At 55.1% G+C, this 14775-nt stretch overlaps 1 protein-coding gene across 1 annotated transcript in view; it reads left to right on the top strand.

Annotated features, from left to right (window-relative positions):
• Window positions 1-4186, top strand: part of LOC132805474 (CUGBP Elav-like family member 3-A) — a 73187-nt gene extending 69001 nt beyond the window's left edge. The window contains exon 14 of the mRNA XM_060820569.1: window positions 3974-4186. The gene's annotated coding sequence lies outside the window, so the exon portion shown is untranslated. The remainder of the gene's footprint in view (window positions 1-3973) is intronic.
• The last annotated feature ends 10589 nt before the right edge of the window (window positions 4187-14775 follow it).

Raw genomic sequence — 14775 nt, 5'->3', positions numbered from 1 at the left:
CTAGATATCCTAACCCAATCTCGCCCCATTTAGAGTCAGGAGATGTACAGCACAGATTCACTCGCCTGATCCTGGGGATGGAAGGACTGTCTTATGAGGGAGAGGTCAAGTCAGGTGGGAGTTAAGAAAAATGGAGACAAGAATCTCAGGACAAAAACAGAATCTGCTAGAAAAGCTCAGGCAGAAATGTGGAGAGAAATCAGAGTTAACGTTCTGGGTCGTAGGATTCTGAGGAAGGATCACCGGACCCGAAACGTTAACTCTGCTTTCTCTCCACCCATGCTGCCAGATCTGCCGAGCTTTTCCAGCAATTTCTGTTCTTGTTTCTGGTCTGCAGTATCTCAGTTAATGTGCTCAGGGGGACGTTGATGGGGTGGGATGTGGAGAGGGCGCTTCCCCTCGGTGTGTGGGAGAGTCCAGGGACCAGAGGGAGCATCACCTCCGAGTAAGGGGCCTCCCCATCGAAGACAGAGATAAGGAGGGATTGATTTTTCTCTCTCTGAGGGAGAGTGAGTGTGTGGGACAGAGGGCTGTCAAGGCTGGGGCATTCAGGATATTCAAGGCTAAGACAGATTTTTACTCAGGAAGGGTAAAGGTATTTGTGGGCAGGAGTGGGGGGTAAAAGGCAGGGACATGGAGCTTCCCCTCCCCAATTTCCCAACCTTATCCAAATTGGCAGAGTAAGTGCCTGATTCAGGACGTCACTCAGGGTCCTGACACTGACCACCTCTGCCCTCCCCTTCCCCGATCACCAATACCAAACCTCCCCCCTCCCCCCCCTTTACCCTCAACCTACCCCGATCTTTTATTTTAGAAAAGAGAGAGACACATGTTGCACCAGCTTTTCATCGTTCATGCTTCAGGACACACGTGCAAGAACACCAAATCCAGCGGTTTGCAACGCGGGGAAGATAACGGTGCCGCTTGCTCTGATTGGCGGGGCGTGTAACAGGGAACGCTAGGCAAAGAGGCGACCTTGCAACGGCCCTTTTCTCCACGCGCTGGAAATTGTTGCGAGGGCCGGAAACATGGCACTCTTGCGGTGGATCCTGAAGCGTGCAAGGTGATGAGTTCCGCTCGGGCCTGCTCAGCTCCGGCCCAGTTCCCTGGCAGCATGCTCTCTCCGCCTCTCCCTATTATTTAAGGACTGTCCTTCCTCCTTTTTTCGGTTGTCATTAAAAAAACGCTTATGGCGCAGAAACCAAACATGACTTTGCACTTCCTGGAAAATTCCACATTGGTTGCCTGGCGACAACCAGTGGGGCTTAAAAAGAAACACACTTGGAATTTCCACTGCGTGTGTGCGTGTGTGTGTGCACTGTGGCATTTATTTTAAAATGTGTGTAGATCTCCATGTTTGTATTGATATATTCCCTCTCTGTGGCCTGTACTCGCAGTGTTAATGTCTGACCTACTTCTGTGTGCCCAGTGCTTGCAAGGTCTCTGAGCACCCTCAGCTACTCTGACTGGGGACACCACAATGGCTCATGGGGACTGTGACTGCACCAATTCCCAGGGAGGGACCAGCCGCCAGGGCAGAGCACAGGGAGCCCAACCAGGAGAAAGCTGGACTGGCCCCTGCCCTGCTACAGGCAGGTTGGAGCACAGGGCTGGGGAGAGATTACAGCTCCCTCCTAAACACACCCCAGGACAGGGATAGCACGGGGTTAGATACAGAGTAAAGCTCCCTCTACACTGTCTCCCCATCAAACACTCCCAGGACAGGGACAGCACAGGGTTAGATACAGAGTAAAGCTCCCTCTACACTCTCCCCATCAAACACTCCCAGGGACAGGGACAGCACGGGGTTAGATACAGATTAAAGCTCCCTCTACACTGTCCCCCAATCAAACACTTCCAGGGACAGGGACAGCACGGGGTTAGATACAGAGTAAAGCTCCCTCTACACTGTCCCCCATCAAACACTTCCAGGGACAGGGACAGCACGGGGTTAGATACAGAGTAAAGCTCCCTCTACACTGTCCCCCATCAAACACTCCCAGGGACAGCATGGGGTTAGATACAGAGTAAAGCTCGCTCTACATTGTCCCCCCATCAAACACTCCCAGGACAGGGACAGCACGGGGTTAGATACAGAGTAAAGCTCCCTCTACACTGTCCCCCATCAAACACTCCCAGGGACAGCATGGGGTTAGATACAGAGTAAAGCTCCCTCTACACTGTCCCCCCATCAAACACTGCCCAGGACAGGGACAGCATGGGGTTAGATACAGATTAAAGCTCCCTCTACACTGTCCCCCAATCAAACACTTCCAGGGACAGGGACAGCACGGGGTTAGATACAGAGTAAAGCTCCCTCTACACTGTCCCCCATCAAACACTCCCAGGACAGGGACAGCACGGGGTTAGATACAGAGTAAAGCTCCCTCGAGATGGTGCCCCATCAGGTACAGAGTGAGGCTGTGGGATTTGGATGGGGTGGGGATGGCTGGAGCTGCCTGACTGCACAGTGAGCTGCCCTTGGTTCGGTGCTGGGTACTGGGTGCTGGGTGCTGGGTGCTGGGTACTGGGTGCTGGGTACTGGGTACTGGGTGCTGGGTACTGGGTGCTGGGTACTGGGTGCTGGGTGCTGGGTGCTGGGTACTGGGTGAGGAGCTGGTGCTGATGTTACTGATTGAGGTGACCCTGTGTGACCCATGACCCACTGTGGTATCCCACAATGCAGCATGCCGTGCTTGGTGCTGCCCATTACTGAGCGCTGAGCACCTCTTCCCCACCATTAACCACTCTCTCTCTTTCTCCCCCTTTCTCTTTCACACTCTCTATCTCCTTTTACAACCATCTTGTCTCTTCCCCTATTTATCTCATCCTTGTCCCCATCTCTAATTTCCACTCTCCCCTTTCACACTCACTCCGTCCTCCCTTTCACCCAACCCGTTGTTGTGCCCTCTCTCCCCACCACCACACCTTCCATGCTGTCCAATCCCCACCATCCTTTCCCCAACCTCATGTTGGCCCCTCTCCCTCCCTCCTCCCTGAATCCTCACCATCTCTTCTTACCCCATCCCCCATTGCTCTCCTCCTCGCCACCTTGTTGACCCATTCCTCTTTCCACCCTCACCTCCCACCAACACTCCCCCCATCTTCACCCCTCCCTCTCCTCCCTCCAACACCCTCCCATCTTCATCCCTCCCTCCCCAACACTCCCCCCATCTTCATCCCTCCCTCACCTCCCTCCCCAACACTCACCCGATCTTCATCCCTCCCTCACCTCCCTCCCCAACACTCACCCGATCTTTATCCCTCCCTCACCTCCCACCAACACTCACCCCATCTTCACCCCTCCCTCCAACACTCCCCCCATCTTCATCCCTCCCTCTCCTCCCTCCAACACTCCCCCCATCTTCATCCCTCCCTCCAACACTCCCCCCATCTTCACCCCTTCCTCACCTCCCTCCAACACTCACCCCATCTTCACCCCTCCCTCCCCAACACTCCCCCCATCTTCATTCCTCCCTCTCCTCCCTCCAACACTCCCCCCATCTTCATCCCTCCCTCACCTCCCTCCCCAACACTCCCCCCATCTTCATCCCTCCCTCACCTCCCTCCAACACTCCCCCCATCTTCACCCCTTCCTCACCTCCCTCCAACACTCCTCCCATCTTCACTCCTCCCTCTCCTCCCTCCAACACTCCTCCCATCTTCACTCCTCCCTCTCCTCCCTGCAACACTCCCCCCATCTTCATCCCTCCCTCACCTCCCTCCCCATTTTCACCCCTCCCTCCCCAACACCCCTCCCATCGCTGTTTCCATCTCCCTCACCTCAACACCCCCATGTCACATTCTTCACCCTCCCTACTTCAATTACTCCCCCCTCCCCCACGTTGTTCCCCATCACGTTCCCCACCCCACCACCATCTCCCCCGCTGTTTCCTCTCCTTACTCTGCTCCCCCCCTTCCCCCACCCCTCGTCCATCCCACCTTCTCTCTCCTGAACTCCAATCTGTTCTAGGCTCATTGCTGGAAGGAGATGTCAGACTGTTTCCTCTCTCCCCTCCCCCCCCCCCCCCCCCCCCGTTTTCTCCCCCGAATCTATCTCCCAGCCCAGTCCGTCTCCGGCCAGCTCTTCAGGAGGGACACCTCGCAACCGGACACCGTTCCCAATTTCCTGGCCTGGTCTCTACCGCTGGGATATGACCTGGGTATCTCAATCGACGGATTGTTGTCCTTTCACTTGGAAATTTGCTCCGTTTAGGTGTTGTTGTTTGTGTGGGGGTGGGGGGGGAGTGGGTGCAAATGGGAAGGAGGGGCGTGGGGAAACCACAGCTAACATGAAGCAAGCCAGAGACTGACCCGTACTCCCCTTCCCCCATCCCCTCCACAGTCTCTCCACCCTCCCATTCTGCTTTTGTTCAAGATGGCCCCCGTCTTCCACCAGGGGGTGAGATGTTCAATGGGGGAGGGCCTGGTGATGCCATCCAGACCTCAAATTATCCATATTCCCCCCCCCCCCCATCCTACACCCCAAAACGTTATTGATCAGGAAGGGTGCCCCAAGGCATGAGGTAACACTTACCCTGATGCCCTCAGCGCAACGTCAATGCCCTGAAGGATGACAAAAGCTGGCATTGTGGAAAATTGAAGTGAGAGTAGGCCATTCGGCCCTACTCCACCATTCAGTACTACCAATCATCCAACTGAGTCCCCTGTTCCTCGCTTCCTCCCCTTTAGAACAGTATCCAACTCCTCCTTGAAACCGTCCAACGTTCTGGCCAGAGGATTTCCCAGGCTCTCCCACTCTCTGGGTGAAGACTTTTCTCCCTATCTCAGTCCCAGCCTCCCCGTCTCCTTTAGCCTGTAACCCCTGAGGCCTCACATATTCTCCTGACAAAAGCTTCAAGCATTTTCTGTTTTGTGGGGCACACTTTTTAAATGATCCCCCGTCTCTCTCTCTCTCTGGGGACAGGAGCAAGAAATGGGCCAAGGGGAAAGCTGCTGTTTATATGTAAATGAAAGCTGGGCAGATTTCCTTCCTCGTCCCTCCCCCCCCCCCACCCTCGGGTATTATTAAACCTCATTCAATTACAGTTGTCGCGATCTCTCGAGATTCCAAATCCAGGTTTCGTTATTTATTTGAATTTAAATTTTACCAGCTGCTATTTTGGGATTCAAACCCACATCCCCCGAACATTATTCTGCCCCCCCCCCAGCCTTACTAGATTGCCATTAATCAGCACCTGAAAAGATCTCCCCAATTCACACCACAGCCCAGTTTTCATCTCCAAGAGAGAGTCTAACCATCACCCCCTTGACGTACAATGGTTATCATCACTGAATTCCTCCCCCACTCCCTCAACCACTGTCAACATCCTGGGGGCTACCATCTCCAACAAGAGAGAGTCTAACCATCACCCCCTTGATGTCCAATGGTGATCATCACTGAATTCCTCCCCACTGTCAACATCCTGGGGGGTTACCATCTCCAACAAGAGAGAATCTAACCATCACCCCCTTGACGTCCAATGTAGTTGCCATTGCTGAATCCCTCCAGTGTCAACTTCATTAGGGTTACCACTGACCAGAAACTGAGCTGGTCCCACCATATAAGCCCAGTGGTTACAAAAGCAGGTCAGAGGCTGGGCATCCTGCATGGAATACCTCACCTCCTGACTCCCCCCAAAGCCTGTCCACCATCTACAAGGCACAAGTCAGGAATGTGGCAATACTCCCGACTTGCCCTGGATGGGGGCAGCTCTGACAACACTCAAGAAGCTCAACACCAGCCAGAACGAAGCAGTCCCCACATGATTGGCACCACATCCACTCCCTCCACCACCGACGCTCAGTCGCAGCAGTGTGTACCATCTACAAGGTGCACGGCAGAAATTCACTGAGGCTGGACAACACCTTCCAAACCCACGTCCACTTCCATCCAGGAGGTACTCGGACACAACCGCCAGTTCCTCTCCGAGCCCCACACCATCCCAATTTGGCTGCCCCTTCAGTTTCACTGGGGTCAAAATCCTGGCGGTCACTCCCTTAACAGCACCAGCCCTCCATCAGATGGGGGCGAGGGGAGGTGCTGTAGTGGTTCAAGTAGGCAGCTCACCCCCACCTTCTCAAGGGGGGGGGGGGGAGAAAAGACCATGGTCCCCTGTGTGTGGACACACAAAAATGCCACACTTTCTGAAGAGTGGTGGACCTTGTAGATGGGGAAGCAAAATCTCAAAAGGTATTGCTCATCTTCTGCCATCTACCCCCCCACCCATCCTGTATCGAGTAAATATTTATTGCACATTTGGATAAAAAGGGGTGTTGAAGAAATTTCAATCCGAATTGTAACATCGCCAGAAAATGCTGCATTAGCAGAGCCCTGAGACACGAGGGAGGGTCCGGTGAGAGCAATAGGATGAGGCTGTGGGTAATGAATACTCACTGCAGATTATCACAGCACCTCTGTCTCTCTCTGGCCGTGTTTCGATAGTGCAATATGGGACAGCATTTAGAATATTCCAGTAGGTGAAATATGTTGGAATCGGGTTCTGATTTAATTTATTTTTAATTTATTCTCTTTTATTTAAAAGGCAAAAAAAAAACTTTAGCTCAATTCAATAAAAAATTTCCAAAAATCTAAATCTGCCTGATTACTTTCTTTCAACTTGAGGGAGTGTTTATAACGTGTTCCCACCCCCTCTTATTTGTTCTCATCTCAGGAGTGGGGGGGGGGGGCGAGGGTGTTCGGGGAAGGAGTTGGGGTCCCACACTCTGGTTTCGTTGCAATCTGCTCTGGCCCGATTGGCAAGATGTGGCAGAGGGAGCTGGCTACCCTGGTGGATGAGTCACAGAAAGTTAGTGAGCAGGTACAGCGGGTAATTCGGAAAGCTAACAGAGCGTCGTTGTTCGTCGAGAGGGGATGGTAATGCAGAGGCTACGCTGCAGTTTGACAGGGCTGCCATTGAGACCCCCATCTGGAGTAAAGGGAGTCCCATTCAGGGGAGTCACATGAAACCGGGTTATTAGACTAACAGGTGTATTTGATATCAGAACCTTTGGTCAGGCAAAGGGGCAGTGCTCTGAAAGTTTGTGATTTCAAATAGTCTAATAACCTGGTGTTGCGCGGCTTCTAATTTGGGGGCACCCACATCATCATTAGAGCGAGGCGATTGGTGGCGGCTTTACCGTCAATGCTTCAGGGAGAGTCCATCCTTGTGACCTCAATCAGTGCGGGAATCGAACCCATGTCGTTGGCATCACTCTGCGTTGCCGGGGGACCTGAGTGGGACAGTGGCTCAGCAACAGACTTGACACGGCTGCCTCACAGCACCAGGGACCCAGGTTCGATTTCCCCCCTCGGGGGACTGTCTGTGGGGAGTGTGCACATTCTCCCCGTGTCTGCGTGGGTTTCCTCCTGGTCATCCAGTTTCTTCCCACAGTCCAAAGACGTGCAAGTCAGGGAGGATTGGCCATGGGAAATTGTCCCATAGTGCCCAGGGATGTGCAGGTTAGGGTGGGTTGCTCTGGGAAATTGTCCCATAGTGCCCAGGGATGTACAGGTTAGGGTGGGTTGCTCTGGGAAATTGTCCCATAGTGCCCAGGGATGTGCAGGTTAGGGTGGATTGGCCATGGGAAATTGTCCCATAGTGCCCAGGGATGTGCAGGTTAGGGTGGGTTGACCATGGGAAATTGTCCCATAGTGCCCAGGGATGTACAGGTTAGGGTGGGTTGGCCATGGGGAATTGTCCCATAGTGCCCAGGGATGTGCAGGTTAGTGTGGATTGGTCATGGAAAATTGTCCCATAGTGCCCAGGGATGTGCAGGTTAGTGTGGATTGGCCATGGGAAATTGTCCCGTAGTGTCCAGGGATGTACAGGTTAGGGTGGATTGGCCATGGGAAATTGTCCCATAGTGTCCAGGGATGTGCAGGTTAGAGTGGATTGGCCATGGGAAATTGTCCCATAGTTTCCAGGGATGTGCAGGTTAGGGTGGATTGGCCATGGGAAATTGTCCCATAGTGCCCAGGGATGTGCAGGTTAGGGTGGATTGGCCATGGGAAATTGTCCCATAGTGTCCAGGGATGTGCAGGTTAGGTGGGTTGGCCATGGGAAATTGTCCCATAGTGTCCAGGGATGTGCAGGTTAGGGTGGATTGGTTTTGGGAAATTGTCCCATAGTGCCCAGGGATGTGCAGGTTAGGGTGGATTGGCCATGGGAAATTGTCCCGTAGTGCCCAGGGATGTGCAGGTTAGGGTGGGTTGGCCATGGGAAATTGTCCCATAGTGCCCAGGGATGTGCAGGTTAGGGTGGATTGGCCATGGGAAATTGTCCCATAGTGTCCAGGGATGTGCAGGTTAGGGTGGGTTGGCCATGGGAAATTGTCCCATAGTGTCCAGGGATGTGCAGGTTAGGGTGGATTGGTTTTGGGAAATTGTCCCATAGTGCCCAGGGATGTGCAGGTTAGGGTGGATTGGCCATGGGAAATTGTCCCATAGTGCCCAGGGATGTGCAGGTTAGGGTGGGTTCGCCATGGGAAATTGTCCCATAGTGCCCAGGGATGTGCAGGTTAGGGTGGGTTAGCCATGGGAAATTGTCCCGTGGTGTCCAAGGGCGTGTGGGTTAACCATGTGAAATACAGGGTTAGATGGAGAGGGTGAGGTGCTTGGTGGAGACTAGATGAGCAGAACGGTCTCTTTCCACACCGTAGTGAGTCCAAGTGTTTTGGTCTCCCTCCCTATTTCAGGGAGGTGGTCGCTGCATTGGGACGGGTTCAGGTCTGGTCAATGTTGCCCAGCCTCATACCCAGACTGGAGCTGGGTTGTCTGGGGTGGAGAAGGTTGGACAGGCCTGGTTCATACCCACTGGAGTATCGAAGCTGGCAGGGGATGGGGAGGGGGTTGGGGGGCTGGCGGATGTTGGTGAAAACATACCCAGACGTCTTGGCCAGACGGATGTGGGGAAGACCATTCCAGGTTCAATTCCACCCTCTGGCGACTGTGTGGAGTTTGCACATTCTCTCCCAGCATCTGCATGAGTTTCTTCCAGGTCCTCCACTTCCTTCCCACAGTCCAAGGGAAAATGGGAGGGGAAACGCTGTTGACAAATCAGGGCCAGCGCCCACAGAAACCGAGAACACGGAGGGCCTGAGATGTGAACGGGGGTCCAGTGTTAATGTGGAGAAAGTGAGGACTGCAGATGCTGGAGATCAGAGCTGAAAACGTGTCGCTGGAAAAGCGCAGCAGGTCAGGCAGCATCCAAGGAGCAGGAGAATCGCCGTTTTGGGCATGAGCCCTTCTTCAGGAATCGAGATTCAGGCTTATGCCTGAAACATCGACTCTCCCGCTCTTTGGATGCTGCCTGACCTGCTGCGCTTTTCCAGCGACACATGTTCAGCTCCAGTGTTAATGTGGTGAGGCAGTGGGGTGGTGGGGCAGAGGATGACGATGAGTGTTCAGTCCACCCAAAGGCGGTGGCGATCCTTTGGGAAAAAAGGTGCTGGGACTGGAATCTCTTTGTGTGGGCTCCCTGTGGGGAAGGGAAGCCCACAACCGACGTGTGGGCAGCGAGTGAATCACTGACCCCAGACTGTGCGAGGTAATTACAACGGAATTTATTTCCATAAAACACGACTCCTGTGTAAAATATATACCTTTAAAATTTCTTACCAGCACTTCCTTCTTTTTAAAAAATAAATTATAGCAGGAGGGGGGTGGGGGGGGGGAGAGGGGAGGTCACAGCAATACAGGTCTAACAATAGGCGCAAGGTCTGGTCTCAGCCGAGTGGCAGATACAAATAAACATTTTTAAATATGGTGGCCCCTCTTCCCAGTCGGAATAGCTGGCGTTTATTAAGCACCGTTAGGTCAGCCCCACAATAAACTGGAATTTCCAAAGCCAACTCAATACTGTATACGGGTAACAGCATCCTTATGTCCTCCAAGGTAGGGAGAGTCTCTCTCTCTCTCTCTCTCAGATATCAACCCCACCCCAATTTCCACCCACAGACCAGGTGCCCTGAAATTCCAGACACTGTCCTGCACCCCAACTATAAACCATCTCTCGGAACTGGCTGGGAATACAATGCCTGAGAGACGGATCAAACACGGTGCTAACCGGGGGTAGGAACTTACATCTGCTTCACCTCAGACTCAGTCAGTCAAGGGACGCCAGCTGATTCAAACACTCCCAGGACAGGGACAGCACGGGGTTAGATACAGAGTAAAGCTCCCTCTACACTGTCCCCCATCAAACACTCCCAGGGACAGGGACAGCACAGGGTTAGATACAGAGTAAAGCTCCCTCTACACTGTCCCGCCATCAAACACCCCCAGGGACAGGGACAGCACAGGGTTAGATACAGAGTAAAGCTCCCTCTACACTGTCCCCCCATCAAACACCCCCAGGGACAGGGACAGCACGGGGTTAGATACAGAGTAAAGCTTCCTCTACACTGTCCCCCCATCAAACACTCCCAGGGACAGGGACAGCACAGGGTTAGATACAGAATAAAGCTCCCTCTACACTGTCCCCCCATCAAACCCTCCCAGGGACAGGGACAGCGCAGGGTTAGATACAGAGTAAAGCTCCCTCTACACTGTCCCCCCATCAAACACTCCCAGGGACAGGGACAGCACAGGGTTAGATACAGAATAAAGCTCCCTCTACACTGTCCCCCCATCAAACCCTCCCAGGACAGGGACAGCACGGGGTTAGATACAGAGTAAAGCTCCCTCTACACTGTCCCCCCTCAAACACTCCCAGGACAGGGACAGCGCGGGGGTTAGATACAGAGTAAACCTTGCTGTATATGAAGTTCCCTGTGGAATAGCAAGCCACTGGGTGATCCGAGAACACAGTGAGGAGGCTGTGAGGGGGTCCCTTCCCCACACTGACTGCAGCATTGTGAAAGGCACATCCCGGAATGAAGCATTGGAATGGCCCCCTTCCTCGTTACAGCCACGTTCCCTCGGAATGACACCCTGCCCGCCTGGCCACAGGCACAGATGGGCAACCAGATCCAAATTTCACACTTGGCACTAATTACAAATGCATCGCCATCAATCTCCAGGCGTGTAGAGATAAATGACGGAATTAATCCCGGGGGAATAGACCGGCTTGGTCCGAAGGGAGAGACAGGAGGAACTCACAGCAAACTGATGGCTGTGCCCTCCTTATTCTGGGAAGTTCTCTGGTCCCCAACATACAGAGGGATTGAGCGGGAGCCTGGTGTGTACGGAGAGGGCAGTCTGGGAGTCTGTGGTTATCACTAACACCTCAAACACCCCCCACCCCACTCACCCCCCTCCCTTGGACATCTGCACAGGGGCGGTGGGGGCCCAGTGGGGCACATCAGGCCATATCCCCCATCCAGACTGAGGAAGGCACCCAGAGCCCAGGGAGAGATAGGGAGATGGGGGGGGGAGAGACGGTGATACAGGGGGGGGGAGACGGTGATACGGGGGGAGGGGGAGACGGTGATACGGGGGGAGGGGGAGAGACGGTGATACGGGGGGAGGGGGAGAGACGGTGATACGGGGGGAGGGGGAGACGGTGATACGGGGGGAGGGGGAGACGGTGATACGGGGGGGGGGGGAGAGACGGTGATATGGGGGGGGGGGGGTGACGGTGATACGGGGGGGAGGGGGAGAGACGGTGATACGGGGGGGAGGGGGAGACGGTGATACGGGGGGGAGGGGGAGACGGTGATACGGGGGGGGAGGGGGAGAGACGGTGATACGGGGGGAGGGGGAGAGACGGTGATACGGGGGGAGGGGGAGACGGTGATACGGGGGGGGGGAGAGACGGTGATACGGGGGGAGGGGGTGACGGTGATACGGGGGGAGGGGGAGAGACGGTGATACGGGGGGAGGGGGAGACGGTGATACGGGGGGAGGGGGAGACGGTGATACGGGGGGAGAGAGCGACGGTGGGGGAAGGATGGTGTGTGAGAGAGAGAGAGATGGGAAGAGACAGAGGCCGAGAGAGGGGGATGGAAAGAAACAGGGAGGGAGAGATGGTGTGAGTGAGACAGGGAGGGAGAGAGTGAGAGAGACAGGGAGGGAGAGAGTGAGTGAGACAGGGAGGGAGAGAGTGAGAGAGACAGGGAGGGAGAGAGTGAGAGAGACAGGGAGGGAGAGAGTGAGAGAGACAGGGAGGGAGAGAGTGAGAGAGACAGGGAGGGAGAGAGTGAGAGAGACAGGGAGGGAGAGAGTGAGAGAGACAGGGAGGGAGAGAGTGAGAGAGACAGGAAGGGAGAGAGTGAGAGAGACAGGGAGGGAGAGATGGTGTGAGTGAGACAGGGAGGGAGAGAGTGAGAGAGACAGGGAGGGAGAGAGTGAGTGAGACAGGGAGGGAGAGAGTGAGAGAGACAGGGAGGGAGAGAGTGAGAGAGACAGGGAGGGAGAGAGTGAGAGAGACAGGGAGGGAGAGAGTGAGAGAGACAGGGAGGGAGAGAGTGAGAGAGACAGGGAGGGAGAGAGTGAGAGAGACAGGAAGGGAGAGAGTGAGAGAGACAGGGAGGGAGAGATGGTGTGAGTGAGACAGGGAGGGAGAGAGTGAGAGAGACAGGGAGGGAGAGAGTGAGTGAGACAGGGAGGGAGAGAGTGAGAGAGACAGGGAGGGAGAGAGTGAGAGAGACAGGGAGGGAGAGAGTGAGAGAGACAGGGAGGGAGAGAGTGAGAGAGACAGGGAGGGAGAGAGTGAGAGAGACAGGGAGGGAGAGAGTGAGAGAGACAGGGAGGGAGAGAGTGAGAGAGACAGGAAGGGAGAGAGTGAGAGAGACAGGAAGGGAGAGAGTGAGAGAGACAGGGAGGGAGAGAGTGAGAGAGACAGGGAGGGAGAGAGTGAGAGAGACAGGGAGGGAGAGAGTGAGAGAGACAGGGGGGAGAGAGTGAGAGAGACAGGGAGGGAGAGAGTGAGAGAGACAGGGAGGGAGAGAGTGAGAGAGACAGGAAGGGAGAGAGTGAGAGAGACAGGGAGGGAGAGAGTGAGAGAGACAGGGAGGGAGAGAGTGAGAGAGACAGGAAGGGAGACAGTGAGAGAGACAGGGAGGGAGAGAGTGAGAGAGACAGGGAGGGAGAGAGTGAGAGAGACAGGGAGGGAGAGAGTGAGAGAGACAGGAAGGGAGAGAGTGAGAGAGACAGGGAGGGAGAGAGTGAGAGAGACAGGGAGGGAGAGAGTGAGAGAGACAGGAAGGGAGAGAGTGAGAGAGACAGGGAGGGAGAGAGTGAGAGAGACAGGGAGGGAGAGAGTGAGAGAGACAGGAAGGGAGAGAGTGAGAGAGACAGGGAGGGAGAGAGTGAGAGAGACAGGGAGGGAGAGAGTGAGAGAGACAGGAAGGGAGAGAGTGAGAGAGACAGGGAGGGAGAGAGTGAGAGAGACAGGGAGGGAGAGAGTGAGAGAGACAGGGAGGGAGAGAGTGAGAGAGACAGGAAGGGAGAGAGTGAGAGAGACAGGAAGGGAGAGATGGTGTGAGTGAGACAGGGAGGGAGAGAGTGAGAGAGACAGGGAGGGAGAGAGTGAGAGAGACAGGAAGGGAGAGAGTGAGAGAGACAGGGAGGGAGAGAGTGAGAGAGACAGGAAGGGAGAGAGTGAGAGAGACAGGAAGGGAGAGAGTGAGAGAGACAGGGAGGGAGAGAGTGAGAGAGACAGGGAGGGAGAGAGTGAGAGAGACAGGGAGGGAGAGAGTGAGAGAGAAGAGGGAGAGAGTGAGAGAGACAGGGAGGGAGAGAGTGAGAGAGACAGGGAGGGAGAGAGTGAGAGAGAAGAGGAAGAGAGAGAGAGTGAGAGAGACAGGGAGGGAGAGAGTGAGAGAGAAGAGGGAGACAGGTGGGAGGGAGGAGAGAGAGAGAGCAAATGAGTGCAATGGGGAGGGAAAGAGTGAGTGAGTGAGAGAGAGAGAGAGAGAGAGGGGAGGGAGAGAGTGAGTGAGAGATAGAGAAAGGGGAGGGAGGAGAGAGAGAGAGTGAAAGAGAGCAAACGAGTGCGATGGGGAGGGGGAGAGGGTTGAGAGAGAGAGAGAGACCGGGAGGGGAGAGAGAGTGAGAGAGAGAGAACCGGGGAGATAGGGAGGGAGGGAGACGGGGAGAGAGAGAGGGAATGGTGAGAAGCTGGGGTTTGTTCCCCTCAGCGTGGAGGAGGTTCAGGGAGAGATTGACTCGAGGAGTTTCCATCACATAGCGGAGTTGGATAGAGGGGACTGGGGAAGAATCGTCTCTCACAGTCACCAGGGGGGACAGGGATGGGGATGGAGGGGAACTGGAAAATTAACCAGAGGGAGAGGGGGGAAAAGAGGAAGAGAATTTGGGAGGCGTGTTCAGGAACACGCTGTCCCAGAGCGGGAGTAGATTCTTCAACAGGGACAGAATATCGGGACTAAAACTGCCACGCAGCTCCAGAACAGCGATAAACCTGGCTTTCTCCCGGAACTCCCCCTGAGGACCCTGCTGCCCACCCGGGGACAGCACTGACAGTCCAGACAGGAGCACAGGGAGAGGGAGCAGGGAAGGATTGGGAGGAGGGACAGCGAGGTTCGGGTGTGCGGGCCCGATGAACACAGGGAGTGGGGGGGGTTCTGACAGACTGGGACAGGACACCATGTGACGGCCTTCCCAGTCCCTGACGGTGCAAACAGTCACATAATCCAGGCCGCAATCAGCTCCCACTGCCCCCATGGGGGATACGCCACAGGCTGGGGCTGGAGGGGGTGGCAGGGATAGGGAGGGGGTGTAGGGGCTGGAGGGGGTGGCAGGGATAGGGAGGGGGTGTAGGTGCTGGAGGGGGTGGCAGGGATAGGGAGGGGGTGTAGGGGCTGGAGGGGGTG

The sequence above is a fragment of the Hemiscyllium ocellatum genome, chromosome 50 (assembly GCF_020745735.1).
Source record: "Hemiscyllium ocellatum isolate sHemOce1 chromosome 50, sHemOce1.pat.X.cur, whole genome shotgun sequence".
Lineage (NCBI taxonomy): Eukaryota > Metazoa > Chordata > Chondrichthyes > Orectolobiformes > Hemiscylliidae > Hemiscyllium > Hemiscyllium ocellatum.
Note: the sequence above shows the minus strand (reverse complement) of the source record. Positions and strands in the feature narration are given on the sequence as shown.